Source organism: Rhagoletis pomonella, unplaced genomic scaffold (genome assembly GCF_013731165.1).
Source record: "Rhagoletis pomonella isolate Grant_MI unplaced genomic scaffold, Rhpom_1.0 Rhpom_scaffold_00002, whole genome shotgun sequence".
NCBI classification, from domain to species: domain Eukaryota; kingdom Metazoa; phylum Arthropoda; class Insecta; order Diptera; family Tephritidae; genus Rhagoletis; species Rhagoletis pomonella.
In genome coordinates this window covers 16,584,801-16,603,145 of record NW_023458556.1, presented here as the reverse complement: position 1 = coordinate 16,603,145, position 18,345 = coordinate 16,584,801, and positions in this window count along the sequence as shown.

Here is an 18,345-nt window from a genome sequence, read left to right as displayed (position 1 = left end):
AAATGTGCCAAATAGAAAAATAAGGGGTAAAATAGCCAGTTGTATACACTATAGAAAAAAAAAAAAAAATTGTTGAGCAAAAGAAGTACACGCAAATTTTATTAAAATATTACCTTTTTTCGAAAGTGCCAAATTGAAAAATTAAAAGCCATTTGAAGTAAAATTGGGCCGAAAATGGCACGGTTTGAGCCAAGTCGGTAGCCCTGGTCACGAGTCTTGAGAGCCACAAAGTCTGTGGTGTTTCTGTTACTCATGGTACAATAAAAACAGGTAGAAGCCAAATTGACATTAAACCTACAAAAGTCAAAGTTTTCGGGAGAGTAAAAATAAAAATGAGCGTGTGTAAGGAAAAATAAAAAATTCCATTTCACTGGTTGACGTTTTTAAGTAAATTTGAAGTTTAATTGTATTTATTTATTTTCTTTAGTTAAAATTTGTTAATTTGTTTGTTGTTTTCTGTCTTTGATTTATGAGTTGCAGTGTTGTTGGAGGGACTTTCCGGCATAAGGGTCATAGGAACAGCACTTGGCATCAAACGTGCCTTTTGTACCTCCCGGTGCATTTATGAAATCTGCTGCTTTAAAATGTTTAACGCACAGCAAGGTATTTCGCTGCAGCTCTACCCCACAGCTGCTTTCCCAACGCTTCTTACGCTAAGGACATTGAGGCACGTTAAAAAATTAGTGGCCTCTGATTTATATTTAACACCACATAAAAACAAGGCTTCAGGTGCTGCATTTTTAACACATGCACTAAGTATAAGCCGCACAACACTACAAAAATTCAAATGTTAATTAAAATTTGTTTTTAACGAATATTAAAAAAAAAACAAAAATCAAACGACATGACATTTAAAGCGTAACGAAATATAGGAAATAAAAGAAAACCAAGTTGAAGTTTAAAGGTTTGGTTCTCATGAGAGCAATGTCATTTTGGCTTCTACCTGTATTTATGTGCCTTGTCTGTTACTATTGGCTTTCTTCTACGCCTGCTGATGGTTTGGGGTGGAAGGTTTACTTACGCCAATGAAGCTAAAAGTTGTAAGTTTGTGTACGTATGTATACATAGTATGTACAGATGTACATACATAAATAGGTATGCAAACATACATGTATGTATGTATGTGGCTACGTGTGTACAAGATACTCAAAATATTTAGATTAATTTTCATTGAAATACGACATAAAGGGTGCTCCAAAATTTAAAGTTGCTTACCGAATTTAGTGAAATACATACATATAACACACTTTTACACTTTTATAGGTCATGAATAGTTTCAAGGCAAGATTGCGAAAAAAATAATTTTTGAGTTTATAATAAAATTGTTTAAAAGTTTAAACTTTTAATAGATATTTCGGAGAAGAAAAAGCCAACATTCTTGTTCTTTAGTTTTTGGGGAATAAGTACATATGTAAATGAATAAAAGTAGAAATTTGTTGAAATTTTTTCGAACAAAAAAATTACGGGTAATTTTTATACTGAATTTCCACTAGGTATTGAAATGACAAAAAATGTGTGCCATTTGCAAAATCCCATGTGGAATGAACTTAATGAATAACTGTAAACGTAACGCAATGGACATTTTTTCATACCGAACTACGTCATTGAAATGTTTGTCATTAAACGCCGAGAGAAAACCCGGCACCAATTTCCACGAATTAAAAAAAAGTGAAATGATGTGTGATTTTTTTGTAATATTTCTGAAATTTTCCGAGTTTTGAGCCTAAGCTCAGTACTCTAACTATATGTATAGGGATTTATTGTATGATAGCCTACCCTAAAAAAAAGGTCACCAATATTGGATTACTTAGAAATATGCCAAAACTTTGTATGATTTGAGCAATCCGAACAAGAAAGTACCGGCACCCCTTAGACACTTTTGTATTCTAAATAAATTTGGTATATTTCCGGGCAGGTAGGCAGGTAGGAATTTTTTCGCGAATGCTACCCCGAACTCATCATTTCGTTTATCAGACTACTTATTGGAACGCAGAATATCGTTTCCGTGGCAGTAGGCTTTGCTGTCGTACGGCCAAGTCTAATTGTGCAACTTTTAGACACCCTTTAATATTTTTAAATTTCAATATCATTTAGTACCCATCCAATCATGTTTATATACTGAGCGTCAAATTTGCCAATTTCGAGAAATGAAAGATTGATTTTGTTTCTTAAGTGAATGTAAATTCTAAACAAAGGCGAAATATTTGTTCTTAGAAGCATGCGATTAATTAATAACATTCGTAGAACTTTCAAAATAAAGTTTTTGGGGATTTCCCTTAAATTTTGGTTTTGTACATAAACACGTCTGTATGTATGTAGGTATTTGTGAATTGTCTTGAATTGATACTGTTTTTTTTTCGTAGAATTGTACTTTACTGTTTTGGCTATTATTTCTTTCAGTCTAGTAAAATAATAGCCCTCATCTTTTGGAACGCTGCACAAGAACGCTCCAACTCGGCTGATTATTTTGTGGCAGCACTTGAGTATTTGAGCAATTGAATTGAATTGAATTGAAAACCAGTCATTAATTGACAAAAAGTAAACAAATCCAGCTAAATTTTTTTTTACAAAATTGATAATAAGATTTTTGTAATGAAACTAAGTTAAAAATATTTTATGTTAATGCATATGATGCTTTCCATTTCAAGACAACCGGTCAGGTACGGGCATGATTTTCAATTACGATGAAACTGAAGTATGTTGTTTGTTGGTCCGACTTATAAGATATTTTGTTTTTTTTTTAGGTAAAAATCGATATCTGGGGATTCTTTTTTTCATATGCACACGAATTTTGTAAAAACTAATGGGTTTCAACTATCGCCCCTTCAAGATAGAATGGTAAAATTATCGATTTTTATTTTTATCCATTTTTTTATTTATTTTTATGAAACATTTTTCGAAATAAAAATTTTAGAAAAACTACATATGTATTTTATTTCTTTCAAACTTTTTCACAAGAAAATAGGCACTTTGAACTACAATCGAGCCGAATCCCTAGTAGCTAAATTTTTTTTTTTGGAGATATGATTTTTTTTTTTAGAAGAAATACATGTCTCTACATTAGTAGAGTAGAATGTAATCCAAGATGAAATGGGCAGGATCGATTTGAATTTAAATAAATTTTTAAATATTTTTATGCAGACGTTTTAAGCTTAATCTCTTCAATCATCTGAGGTGATTTTTTTGGAAAAAAATATTTCTGAAACTTATTTTATTTATAAAAAAAATATCTATTTTTGTAGATATTTTCACGTAGATATTTTTCCGAAATATTTTGTCAGAAGTCTTATGGGCGTATTTATAAAAAATAAAGAAGGTTTAAGGAGCTTTATTAATTGACGTTGTCATAGATTTTTCAATTTATAAACCTCTTATAAAGCTACTTTATTTTTTTTTTTGAATAAGACCATTAAAAAATAAAACATTTTTTAATTCCGATGGAAAAACAGTACCTTTTTGTTTTGGCACTAATGTACATACATATGCAGCTATGTGTATAAAAAATTTCAATGGGAATTTTCATGAAAACTCTTACTCTTAATTTTTTAAAGCAATTCGAATTTCCAATAAATTTTCTAAAATTCCTTTTTTATAATTTTTAGCAAAAAATATAGGGATCTGCCATTAATACAGTATGAACTGTCAGAAATGTTGAAACAAATTATGTGGATTCTCTAAGCGGTGTACGTTTTGCAAAGTTTTCCTATGTGTGCAATAACAGGGTTGGGCACGCTGCACTAAATCGAGATTGTCACTACCACTAGGGCTTCAGTGATAGTGCATTTCAAATTTCACTACCACTATATGGTTAGTGGTAGTGCATTTCAAATTTCACTACCACTACATATTTGACACAGACTTTTGCTGCTTGCTCTCTTAAAGCCCATTAACATGCTGCAAGTCTGCAATGACGTGTAGGATTTATGCATTTTGGTGCTATCGTGCAATCTTGCAAGATTTAGAGAAACGCCCTATTGTTTTATATCACAAAATGCGCCACAACGAATTGCTGTAAAAAATAATACTGTGCCTAATTTCTATTACGGCTTAACATGTGTCTAATTAACATAGGAAGCGAAACATACATACATAACTATGTATGCACTTTTCAAATAAAGTATAAATGTATGCCACAATAGTCATGAACAGACTCTGTTTTTATGGAAACTTACTTCTATTTGGATTTTATTGTTTTTTTTTTTGATAGACCCACTGACATTTATGTTGGGCTTCGGCTTAATTACTATTCATTTGAAGCATTAAATACTATTGACGTTTCGTTGTTTAACTGACAGCTGTCAATGTACCCTACATATGTATATAAGTGGTGATGTACTTAGCGTGGAGAAAGTAATGGATAAAGACAAAGAGAGCAGGAAACGCATATCAATATTGGGTGGCATGAATTATAGCGGTTATTGTTGTCAAGTGACTAACAGAAAAAAAGAAAGAAAGAAAGAAGAAATGATAAAATTTGTTGAAAATATCTTTCGGCATAAGCTGATTGTTGCTAAGTCGGTCAAAATTTAGTAGTGCAGTGTAGGCAAACTAATCATAAGCTCTCATAGTATAGCAATACATATGTACATGCTTTTGAACGATAAAATATGCTATTGTGTTAATATATCTTAGCTGGGAAAGAGATATTATTCACTGGCTTAGGTTTTTTTTATTAGTACATAATTCATTTATAATTCATAAGTAGTGTTTCCTACTGGGTTAACACAAATACTTATAAAGTTTTCGTTAAAAATCATAAAGACACACTTTTCAGATATTCAAGCACGCACTTGTACATCCCACCTGAGACAGCTTTTGCATCAAGAAATTCAAGCTATTTTTGCTGACGGGAAAATTTGTTGGCGATGGCCAGCTTAAATGGGTCGCTTTCCAAAATATTACAAGTGGTGTGGATGCACTTTAAATCAGCACACACCGGCGAACCAAGGTTTCGGCTTGGAACATGACATTTTTTTTTTATAAAAAAATCTACTTTTGCGATATCCAAGTATACAAAGTCATGTGGAAAATAATAGCGACATAACATTTTTTACAACAACAAAAAAGTTTGTATTAAGAATTTTTAGAAAAATTCTAAGAATGCGGTTTTATAGCCCATCAAATTATTAACAAAGTGTAAGTTTCAAGTGGCAAAGACTTGGCGTTGATTTTTGATAACTTTTTTTGCCGATGGTGTTTTATTTTCTTCCATACAAAAAAAAAAAATTGTCGAACATACCTTATATGGAAGAAAATGCGTGACACCGGTAGCAAACAAAAATAAATTAAAAATTAACGCGAATTTTTAGCAACTTGAAATTTACACTTTATTCAATTAGAAATTAATGGGTTAAAAAGCTGAATACATAGAATAAAATTTTTTATAAATTGTTTGTGGTAGTTGTAAAATTTTGTTGAATTTTATAATTTTTCTACGAAGCTTAAAATTTAGACTTATACGGTTTTTAGACACCCACATTTTTATAAAAAAATAATTTACAAAAACAAACAAAAAATAAAAATTGCCAAAACTGGTGAAAATATCGTGTCCCTATTGTTTTTCACATGACTGTAGGTAGATATGTAAACATAAAATAAAGTTGCTTAAAATTTGGCACCAATAGACTCTATGTGGTCGTAGTCCGGTTGTGGAAACACACGTGAAAAGGGCTGCCACGTGTTAAAACAGTAAATTCAATTAAGGCAAATGAATTATTACGACAATAGTAAATATCAATCAAGGAGGGTTGTCACTTCAAATTCAACTTAAACTAACGGAGATAGGTAACTGAAATTGTTGTTTGTTTGAGAATGTTGTGAAGAGGGTTGCCACCTGTTTGAAAAGTCGAATTAAATTAGATTATGCACAAGTTATAAGTTTAAAAATTAAATAAAATTCAGTCCTTTGTACACAAATTGCGTGAAACGAGTGTATATCCCCAATGCCCAATGCACGGACCGGTGGTGAAAACTAGGTCATATTAACCTCCTATCCCTACTGTCGCAGTGCCTGTTGGATGAAGAGGTGGAATCAACATAACTTTCTACTAGATTGTCGAGCGAGGTTAAATTGAAGTACGAGCACCAAAAGTGAAGAACTCTAGTGGATCATTATCAGCCATCTCCATACCTTCGTAACTGACCACCTCTATATTGTCCAAGTGTGACACCGGGAGAGCATCTAACCCAACGTATTCGAAGAATAATTTTGGCCACTAATGGATGGTCCCAGGCTGGATAAAGTCAGAGGTGGTCGTCTCTAATGGAACTCTCTTTGGCTCCAAATATATTTCTATTACCATGGGGAGACTACTTCAATCCTTTTTCCATAATCTTTCCTATCCTAACAGATCGCAGGTCCTCCAACTCGTTAGAGTGGCAGATAATGTATTCTATGGGCTGGTTGATTGCTTGGGCAGACAGTTTTCGGTCTACATAGTTCCAACATGCTGATGGGATTATTTTTTGAAGTCCGTTTTGATCCATTACGTCAGGATTTATTCCTAACCCCAAAAACATGGCGGATATTATGTGACATATTATGGACTTAAGATTTGTGCTCAGCGCATCAAAATACATACATACATAAGAAAAAGAAAGTCTGATCTCCGAAACCTAACATTTTTTTTTTGTTCGACTTACGGACAGCGGTAAACATCCAACACACCGACATGTAGGAATATATCAAGAGCTGCGTTTTAAGTGCTGCTGTTCTCATCGCTTTTATAGTTCAACTTGGACTATTGTTCCATAGAAAAGTATTGCCTTATTTATGCTACCGCGTTTAACCATGCAGATATTAGTGTTTTAAGCCTCAACTGGACTACGTCAGAAGGAGGTTCCTATTGGAAGGACTAAACACCAGTGCTTTGTGGTTCCAAAAATAGAATAGAACCTGTGATCACATAGCTGATATTTAGCTGATCAAACGATTGACAAATTCATGGAGTATGTGAACGACTGGAGATCTATTCTGATATAAATCAATATACTTAGCGACAACTTCCATTAAATTTGACAGTGGAAACAAGTCTTAAGTTGCAAGCAAAGTTCATGTGGCACAAGAAAACTATCAACCGAGAAATATCTGACCTACCGGTCGTAATGTGTGAAAGATGTACGGAAAATTTACTCCAAAAAACACAAATTAATTATGTACTTCTGAATACATAATAAGTATATGCAAGTAAAAATTAAACAGGTAAGCATTATAATAAAAATAAATGCAAATCGTTTTATACCACTCAAAGAGGCATTTAAAAGTTTATTTCGATTTATGGCTTCTACTTTGTTTTCTGTTTGGATGTCAATATAACGCATCTGCTGTGTTGTATAATTTTTAGCTACTGTATGTGCATATATGTATATATCTGTACAATATTCAACCGACATATGTACATATATTATTCAGTCTGTATACCTTTAGTGCCAACGAAAAACGACAGCAAATTTTGCTCGTCAGCCAATTAGTAGGCGCTCGATTTGCTTTGGCCGATAAGTGACGCTGATAAGAAATACCATTCAAAACAAAATCACAAAAACAATAGCAATAAAGTAATGCGAAAAATACGAAAAATCTCTCAAAACGACAGACATACGAAAAATACGAAAAATCTCTCAAAGCGACAGAATAGTTTTGCAAAATACTTTTTTTATTAAAGGCGACAACAAAGTGTGTACGTATTTGCGCTGTGTTCATAAATAAAAAATATATAAAAATGTATTTAAATAAAATTAGCTGTGTCGGCAGGTAAATCATTTGCAAGTGCGAAATGTTAAAACAAAGGCAAATATTGTTTCCTTTTTCTTGATAACCGCCTAAGCGATTTTGACCGATTCCAATAAAGTGCGCCAGCTGTTTCTCTTCTGTGTCAACTTATGTTCATTTGCCAAGGCGGTCTACCCTTTCTCTGCTACCAGCATCGTAGTATCGCATCGGGCCTTGGTTCGCTACCTAATTTCGAGAGGGCAGAACAGAAGTAGCCGTTGATGTCGATGTCGTTGCCATAAGCCGGAAGTTGTATGCTCTTGTAAATAATCGGGCCTGAGCGGCTCACTTCTGTGGCTCTTATGATGCTCTCCAACATCAGGTTAAATAAACCGCACGAAAGGGTAAACCCTGTCAGAAACCTCGTTTTATATGAAACGGCTCGAAGAGGTCCTTCCCAATTCCTTGTAATCTATGCTTAGAATGCTGATGCCGCGGTAGTTGGCGCGTCGGCCAGCATTTCAAGCTCTTCGCACTCACGTACTTTGGACTCTCTCTTATTTTTGCGGCAAATATGCCTCGCTTCCCTATTTAATTCCCTATAGCGGTCCTATATAGCTCGCGTTGCGCCCGATCACAGCGTGGCCCTATAGGTGGCATCTTTTTTTCTCTGCAGCTTCTTGAAACTCCTCATCATACCAGTTGTTCTTTCGGGCTCGCTGAAATCTGACTACTTCTTCGGCGGCGGTACTTACTGAGCGGGAAATGTGGTTCCACTGCTCGCGTATGCCGGTTTGTTGAAGAGTGCTCTCAGAGGGCTGGTGTGAGAGTCGAGTGGCGAATAAATTGGCCGTCTGTTGTGATTGCAGCTTTTCGACGTTGAGCTTAATTTTTTACTTCATAGAAGCGGTGCTTATCTTAGCTTTAACAAGAAAGTTATCCGAATCGATGTTTAGGCCTCGGACTGTACGTACGTCAAAAACACTGTAAGCGTGGCTTCTGCCTATCACAACATTATCGATTTGGTTTCTCGTTTTTCGCTCTGGAGGCAACCATGTAGCTTAATGGATATGGTAAAGTCGATCAGCCTCAATCTGTTATCGAACGTTTCGTCGTGGACGCTGAATTTTCCGACAGAGGGCGCCAAAGATCCGCTTTCTTGTCCGCCTTGCCATTGAAGTCGCCAAGTACGATTTTGATATCGTGGCGGGGGGCAGCGCTCGTATGCACTCTCCAAGCGTTCATAAAGAGATCCTTGGATGTCTAATTTTTCTCTTTCGTCGGGGCATGTGCGCAGATGAGCGAGATGTTGACGAATGTTTCTTTGATGCGGATTGCGGCTAGGCGTTCATCAACCGGCGTGAACGACAGTACTCGGCGACGGAGTCACTCTCCCACCACAAATCCAACACCGAATTCACACTCCGCAAGGTCCCACGTGTTTCATGCCTGGCCCCTTCCATCGCATTTTCGCGAGGATATCAACCAGCCGGGCAGTGCGCCTTTCCCATGAGGAGTCCGGATATTCATCAAATCATAGTTCTTCATACGTTTGCCGTAGTCTTCATCAAAGAAAGGACCCAGGCATATTTTTGCTTTTCATTGGGAGGGATTTTAACGTGAAGGGATCTAAATAAAGCGCACGCGAGGTTTTATGCCTTCTTACGGGTATTTGGTCCCTGTATATAGCTGCGATTTGAACTCATGAATGTCAGTCCCTACCTTTCCCCACTTACGTGGACTTCTGTGCACGGATCAATACTCGTTTTATCAAAGTTGATCAATGTTCGTTATATCGAGGTTTCCCTGTATGTAAAAGCCGGTGGTATCACTTGTTTTGTGCGAGGCAAAAAAAAATTCCACAAAAACAACATCGTAAATTTAAAAATAAGAAAAACAAAAATCATAGGCTAATTCCATTGACAAACAACTGAATGAAAATAAGATGCAGTCACGCTGAGGAGGGAGCAGGCGAAGGCAGCGAATATTCTACAGCTATTAATAGAAAGGAGGTGATAAGTCTTGTTTGGTCGGTCCAACGAAACTACAACTCCCAAGCGCTATACATATGTACTTATTTGCATATACATATGTATACAGTACATAGATACCTGATTGTGGTAAAATTCTCAGTCGTTACGTCAGCCATCAGTGAGTTTGTATGCACATTAGGGTGTCCATCGAAAACGCTTTTTTTTTGGAAATTTCAAGACCCTACCCCCTAATTCGTTTTTATGATTTAGATTTTTTAAAGGTCATTTAGAGGTCGCGACCTGTCGATTTAGGTCAGAAAATAGGATTTTGTAAATTCATGAGTTTTTGAATGACTATTTCTGATTCGATTTCAAAGATCGATTATGATGTGAGAAGAGGATATATAGGCCTTTAAAATGGTATATAAAAATCTATTGTCGGACTAGGCTTGTTGGGATTATTTAACGGGTAAATTAACTAACCATCGATAATTTCTACAATTTCAAAATATGGAGTACTATCTAAAATTAAATCTATTTTCAAATAAACTGAACGTACCTCATTTATTGCAACCGCATAAAAATTGTCGAATTTAGGCGACTTTTCTTAAATACGGCCTTGAATTTATATGTTTCTATGTACCGGAATTTCAGATGTTTTGAGCAATGTGACTAAGGAGTTCATCAATATTTATTCAAAATTGATATATATAATCGCTCTTTAGCAGAAAAGTGGTTTTTCAAGAAATGGGGGTGGCACCGCCCACTTATATGATATATGCTTATCTCAAAAACTACTCGCCCGATCTCAACCAAATTTGCGCTTAGGCTTCTTAAGCGCCTTATTGATGAATTAGCAATTGAAATTGTAAATTTAGAAATAACAAAATGAAAAGAAATGATTGAGTGACTTGATTTGAATGCGACTACTATCTATGTTTTGTTGGCACGTTTAGGCAATCACAGCGCGTTTTTGATAAGATGCAGTAAGTAGCTTCTTTATTTGCGTTTTTTTTTTTTGTTGGTTTTCTTTTTTTTTGCATTCATTTCGAATTGTAGGCATTTAAGTTGTTATTGCTTGCATTTTGTTTTGTCTGCAATGGAAATGAGAATGAAAATATGATTGCGACGAGTGGCGAGAAGGTGGCGTATGCACGTAAATATTACGTACGTAGCAGGGTGGCGTGTTTTTTGTACGGTGTGGGTCAGCGCACCTTGCCAGCAGTTGTTTATGTAGTCAATGGCTTTATGGCAAATATTTCCTTGATAATCTTTCAGATGATACATACATACATATGTACATTATTTAGTGTAGTATATCTGAGCGGCAAGTAATTGCGTGTGCTCTTCGCAAAAATTTTCTGTTTACAAAATTTGTATATTCAGTCAGTGAATGGCAAAGCAAAAAACATACACAATTATCATTCACACAATCGATGGCAAACAAAGATACATATTTATGTATATTAGACTGCATCACCAAAAAAAAGTTGCGGTTTTTCCGTCGGGATTACAAAATGTATTATATTTTAAGACGTCCACTAAAATATTTCGGAAAAATATTAAGATTTAAGCGAGCTGGACCGATTTAAAATTACCTCCACAAATGAAGTTTTTTATGAATAAAAATAGTTTCTTTCTTAAAGAACTTTTTGAAAAAAGTCCCCTCAGATGACAAATTAGAATAAGCTTAAAAAATCTGCATAAAAATATTTAAAAATCTTTTCAACGGAATCGTAATAATGAGATTTTTGATGCTGTTTTTTACTTTTTTCAAAGATTGATTTACGAAAAACTTGAATAACTTAACCAAAACTGTTCTGATTAGACTTATGGGATCTCAGTAGAAAGGTATTTTCACACCGTTTTTATTTCTGGCCAAAAGAAACGTCATTCGTGTCACATCTTTTTTTTCGAATACCAAAACATCTTAATTCAACTTTGAATGAGGTTCGTTTCTCCTACCTTTCTCTTCCATCCTTTGAATAAGTTTATTAGCAAATAAATGAAAAGGGTGAGAAAATACCTTTCCAATGACACCTCTTAAGTCTAAATCGGAAGAGTTTAGGTTCAGTTATTGAAGTTTTTCTTATACCAATCTTTGAAAAATATTAAAAACAGCATCATCATTACGATTCCGTTAAAATTTTTTTTTTTAATTTTTTAATATTTTTATGCAAATATTTTAAGCTTAAACCGTTTTGTCATTTGGGGGGATTTTTTCAAAAAAAAATCTTTAAGAAACTATTTTTATTCATAAAAAAAACCATTTTTGGAGGTATTTTCAAATCGGTCCAGCTCACTTAAATCTTAATATTTTTCCGAAATATTTTGGTGGACGTCTTAAAATGTAGTAGATTTTATACTTCCAATGGAAAAATAGTACCGATTATTTTTTGTATGGGGAGTGATGCAGTCTAATGTATATAAATAGATATTACTGTACAAAAAAAAATATTATCTGAGGCATATACATATGTAGACACGCTACTGATTCTCAGACGAATAGTTTTATACAGAAAAAAATGAGTGAGAGTACTTTCTGTCTCAGAAGCCGAATCTGTTATCTTATTACATTAAACGAGCAATTCTTGCATATATATATATCCATAGGGTTCTCAGAAATGGCTCTAACGATTTTGATGCAATTTTTGAGGTTATCTGAATAGGCAATATCTCCGAGAAGACTAGTATAAGGTTGCGACCTATTCGAAATTATTACAAATTAATTAAAACATCATAATACATATGGGTATCAATTGGAAGGTATTTTAAAGATCTCTTATACAAAAATATTTTTAATAAGGTTGCCACCTATTTTGAATCGCATATTTATTAAATTTTTTGTTTAGAAAAAAAGGTAAAATATTACTATTCATGGGTTTCCAAGAGAAGGTTCTTAAACAATGCTTTCTGTCTACACAAAATGTTATGTCTTGGGGTAATAGTGTAAAGTTGCCACTTATTTTCGATTCTACACAATTTATCTAAAACATCGCAATAGGGATATCAAATGAAAGGTATTGTTGAGAACTTTGGCAAGAAAATATTTTCCATCAGGATTGCCACGCTTCCTTGTAAGTAATACAAATTTTTACTTTGTTTATATCAAGATATGTACTATTCATTCCAGCGTATTTCGGAATAGGGTTGCCACCTAAATTTTAGAGCAAGGAATTTACTTAATAGATATGGAAATCCAATTTTTTTTTGTTTATTTCCAAAATATTTTTTCAAAGCTAACCAAATCTTGAAAACTTTAAAAAGTATATGCTCTCCGGGCAAAGCTCGGTCAACCTGGTACTTTTCCATTAAATTAGTCATAATAGATAAAAGTAGGAGAAGCCTTAATCGACCTTTTTCCACTCAAACCAGGCCCGTTGCCTGGTAAAAGTTCGGCCAAACCATTAGCGAAGCAAGGAGTTGCATTTCTGCGTCAAAAAGAAAATTTGGCGGTTAGGGCTTTATATTTTTTCCATAGCATAAGCGTAGTGGTTCGATCGTGAATTTATAAAACTCATTTAAAATAAGCATTTTATGGTTCAATGTACATGTGTACCAAACGGAAAGTTCCCATCAAGCGCATAGCTGATAAGAGTATGTTGAGAGGTGGCAATATTGACGCAGTACAAAGTATTTTTGTTGACATTCCTTATCAAACATGAACTGGATCCCCTATGAATTGGCCAACAAAACTATGGGCTCGTTTCACTTTTATAAGGGAATACATACATATGTATGAGAATTTTAATTATACATAAATAACCTTTACTTTATCTTTTGCTCATTTTTCGAATTATGGACAGTAAGTTAAGTTATTCAGCTGTTTTGAAAAAAAAAAAACAAAAATTGAACCGGCAACATTATAATAAGATGAGAAGCTCGTTAAATGTCTTGAAGACTACTCATGAAAAATTTGATGGCTATCGCTGAAGATTAAGAATAGCTACTGAAATATTACCTACCAGAGACCTAGAATAATAATAATTTCATAGTGGAGTTTTAAAAAAGTCTGACAAAGCAACACGCAGTTTGCCAATTTATGAAGTATGCAAGGCGAAATGGGATTCTGAAAGTCGTTAAGCATAATTTTCGTCTCAAAATTATCTAAATGAAAACAGTGATTCACAAAAATATCAAGCATTGAAAAGTAGGAGATTCCATGAAAAATAAGCCAATTCTTCCCTATGCCAAATTTCGATCGCCAATACGCCTAAAAATATGCACTATGAAAGGGGTGTCTTATATCAGGTCTCCTAGAGCCAGGTAATGTTCTTTAGAAAACCTTGCATAGTTTTGGGAATAGCTGTTTTCTTTTACAAATTTGGGGCAATCAAAATGTAGTGTAGCTTTTCTAGAATTCTATTACTGATCACACCGTGCGACAGTAAATTTTAAACACAAAAACTGAATATATTCGCGAAACCATGGTGAAAATATAGTAAAACTGCGCTTTCCTCTCTGAAGTCAGAATTTTTTTAAAAGGACTTTGAAATTTCAAAAATATGATTAGTCCAATAAATTATTTAAAAACTCAGTGCAATCTAGAATAACAATGTGGGTATCAAATAAAATAAAAAAATCTGTAGAATTAAAAAAGATTGAATTTTTGATTTTTAAGGACGAATGTGTATGAAAAATGTCGTTTTAAAAATTTGTCCTTGATTGTCGTTGAAAATTTTAAATATTTATTTTTGAAAAAATTGCATGTTAAGGACTTAACGACTTAAGTACTAACGACCACATACTCGAATTTCATCCTCCTAACTTTCATTAGCTTAAAAAATTTAATTAACGAGAAGCGCATTTTCAATACCTCATCGTCCTTGTTAACCAAAAAACTTTAAAATTTTTAAATTCTTCAAAATCTTCCCTTTCTTTGGGTACCCATTTTCTTATCCTACATTGCACTGATTTTTTAAATAATTTTTTGAATAAGTCATATCAAACTTAATCAATCATATAAAACTTCAAAGTCCTTAAAAAAAAATCCAACGTCAGAGTGAAATACTAAAAACGCAGTTTTACTATATTTGGCCACAGTTTCGTGAGTATATTGACTGTTTCGTGTGTTTTGAAAATTTTTGTTTTTGTCGCACGGTGCAATGATTGCTTATGGAAAACAAGGACTATTTATGTAAAGAAAAAAAAGCGAATGGGTATTGAATTTTTTTTTTTTTTGTTAGAACGTTTTAATTTCTTGTGAATCAATTAAAAACATCTTCCAGCAAATATTCCATTCCATTGTTAACTCACCTATTACTAGCCTTGCGGTAGTACTTCTTAGCAGTTGCGCGTGGCATCAGAATGTCTAGCTCGCTCGGTTCGGGTTGATCCATCAGTATCTAAATAAGCAACGAAAAATAGTAAATATTTAGTTAAGGAGCTGTTAGTGAAAACGGCAGTTGAATTTTTGTTTAAGAAATTTAGGTCACATGCAGTAAATATTTAAATTAAAAACTAGCAAAAATATTAACGAACACTATAGAAAATTACTAGCTACAAAACGAAAAATAATTTAGAAAACGAGAACAACTGTGCACTTTTTGTCGCATTACGTTAGCCGAAAAAGTAGAAACGACAAGAATTTAGCACAGCACACACAAAGAGGAGCGCCACAGCATCGACTACAAATGATGAGATTCCAGTGAGCCAATAGTGCATCGAATAGTGAAAACAAAAAAAAAAAAAGCATAGAAGCCACAAAAAAGTAAAAGCAAAAAACAAAAGGACTAGAAATTGGAGCATTAGCAAACGCAAACGCAATCAAGCAAGCGGACATGGCCCAGAAAGTGTTATGAGGGCCAAAAAATGTGAAAGTGGCTAGCTGAGTTGGGTGTCACAAGCGCAACGAGGGGAGGGAGCCCGAACAACAACACCGTTGTGCGGCGACCAGAAATTTTGCGTCACACTGCAGATGACAAATCCCTATTTTTGTGAACCCTTTTCATTGTTCTCCGCTTCCGCTTCCGTTTTCTTTCACCTTCTACTTTCGCAACAACTTAGACGACTTTACCGCTGCTGCTTCGGCAAAATTGTTTGGCGGCGACACAAAGACCAAATCTGCAAGTTGCAATAAAGCAACCAGCATGCAATGCAGCTAAGTGTATGCAATGTGCAACATGCGGCACGTGGCACTTACATACATTCGTAGACTGGTTTGTATGCCAAGCAGATTGCTGGCAGCGTGACAGAATGGGGACGCACATAAACTAACTATTTGAGAGTTCGAGTATGGAATTAGAAATTGCATTGGTTTCTTTTTTTAATTTTTCTTTTTTTTTTTTAGGTCGACTGCTTCCCTTTTGGATTGTTTAATTTTTAGTTTTGTGAATTTTAGCATTCAGAATCATGCGTGGTCTCCCCACTGTGCTGTTTGATTAATGATGTCGTAGAAAGGGGTTGGTGATGATTACAACCAGCAGGAGTAAGAATTCCATTCAAAATGTTGCGCTATTCGAAGAGCTTCATTACTTGGTAGTGTGGATTTCTTTTTGAATCGAAATTTTCCACTTGGTCCCTACTACTCATTTAAATTCTGCATGATCAGGATCTTCAGACACATGCTTACACCAGAAGAGGAAAATATTTTTCTATATATATTTTTTTAATGTACCTTAAAGATGCATGCACTTGCTCTTTAAGAACATAAAAAAAAAAACTTAAAGAAGTTGTAGCATATTTCAAGGGAACATATTTGCGTTAAAGTTTTTGTAGAATTTTACGTTCTTTGTATAAAGATTTTGTCTGAGAAATTTTCCGGCGAATAATTTTTTAGAATATATTAATCCGCTAGCGACCTCCCAACTGCATTTAATTCAGATATTGCAAAAAAAGGGTCAGCACGAGAGCTAATGGGTTAAAATGATCTACAAAACTATTCCTCGTGAAATTTTACTACCTACATATGTACCCAAAATTTATGTTTAGATTTTCATATTTTTAAGGATTGCATCTAGGCACCAAGCGACAAAAAAAAACATTATCTTAGCTGTGAAGGACTATATTTGGCAAGGTTTAATTTTTTTAGTTTTTTCAAAATTGTCGTACACATTCAAGATAAGGCTAAATTGAAAAAGCGATTCTTCTGCTTTAATAGGGGCATTTTTTATTTATTTTACATAACGTTCGGTTGTGACTTATAAGGATTTACATGGAAGGACCTCAAAGAAACTTTCAAATTCCGATACAAACATTATTAGTGAATAGATATTCTGGCAAAATTCACAATAAAATCTAAATTTCTTAACTTTGATCCTTAGTTTGCCACGCCTATTTCTAGAAGAGTCCACGATTTTAAAGATAAGTTGCGGAAAAAATATTGTTAACGAAGGAATATTCTGCTGAAATCCACGATAAAATCTGCGCTTGGTTAACTTTAGTCATAAAACTTACACGCCTTAAACAAAAATCCTTCCGAAAAAAATTTTTACTGGATGGGTATTCTTGCTAAACCTGCAACGAAATTTAAATTTTTGCAAAGACACTCCCCGAGTCTAAAGAATTTTTTAAAGCCAATTTCGAAAATTTTAAATGGAAAAATTTTTCGGTGGCATCTACATTCGGTAATATATATATATTTTTTAAGTAGTTCTACTGGAACAATCGAAATACTTCATTAGCAAAAGCTTAATGATTTTTGGAGGCTGATAAGAACTGAGATCTGGTGGATAAGTACTAGAACGGGATACGCAGTCAATGAACTTTGTTAAAAGAATTTCTCCTCGATTGTAAATTCCGAAGATATAACGAAAAATGTAAAAAGGCGAAAAAAAAATTTGGTTTCGAAAATACTTCAGATTCGAAGGTGTACGGGAACCTTTTTTTTGCTGGTACGGTCTAATGTACATACATATATTTTTTAGAATAACAATAATAATTGGAAAACCAACAAAAACTATGCACAAAAACTTGAACTTAGTAAGAAAACATGTGCAACTTAGTAAAATCAAACGCATGCAATGTGGAACGCCTAAAAGCGGACAATAAATACTTACCAAACCATCCTTGGCTCCATCGATGGAGTGCGGCAAGGGACGAATATTCGACTGAGGTTCGGCGCTTAATTGCTCCGTCAATGACATTTTCCGTTTGAAAATTAAATGTCGCTGTAGTTGTTTGGCTGTTGCTGCCGTTGCGATTGCCTGACGTACGAGTATTATTGCTGCCACTAATGACTTTGTGGTAAAGACTTTGCTTTTATTTGTGCTTGCAGCTTTTGCACTTTATCTGAATGTTAATTTGTGGCAGTTATTGTTGTGCTAATGTTTTTGTAGTTGTTTATGTGTGCTGTGTAAAATTGCTATGTATTTTCAAATTGATTTCTGCGTACATAGATATGTACATTCGATATAATTTAATTTATAATTTGAAATTATTTTGTTGCTGCTTTGTTTTCTTCGAAAAGTTTTAATGAGCTAAGAAATTGAAGAACCTAAGTTGCAAATTACAAACATATGTATGTATAGCGAATTTTCTAATTATCAGAGTAGTTAGCTTAAATCGTAAATACGAAAGTTGTAAGTTTACTTATTTGGAAAATTGAGAAATTTGCTGGGAAGTTTAGTTGCAATGCCATTGTAGCCTACAATCACTCTGCGCATTGAAACAGTTCGTGGGCAAAACATGTTTTAGTTGAGTTCTCTTAACTGCATTTGTGGGCGT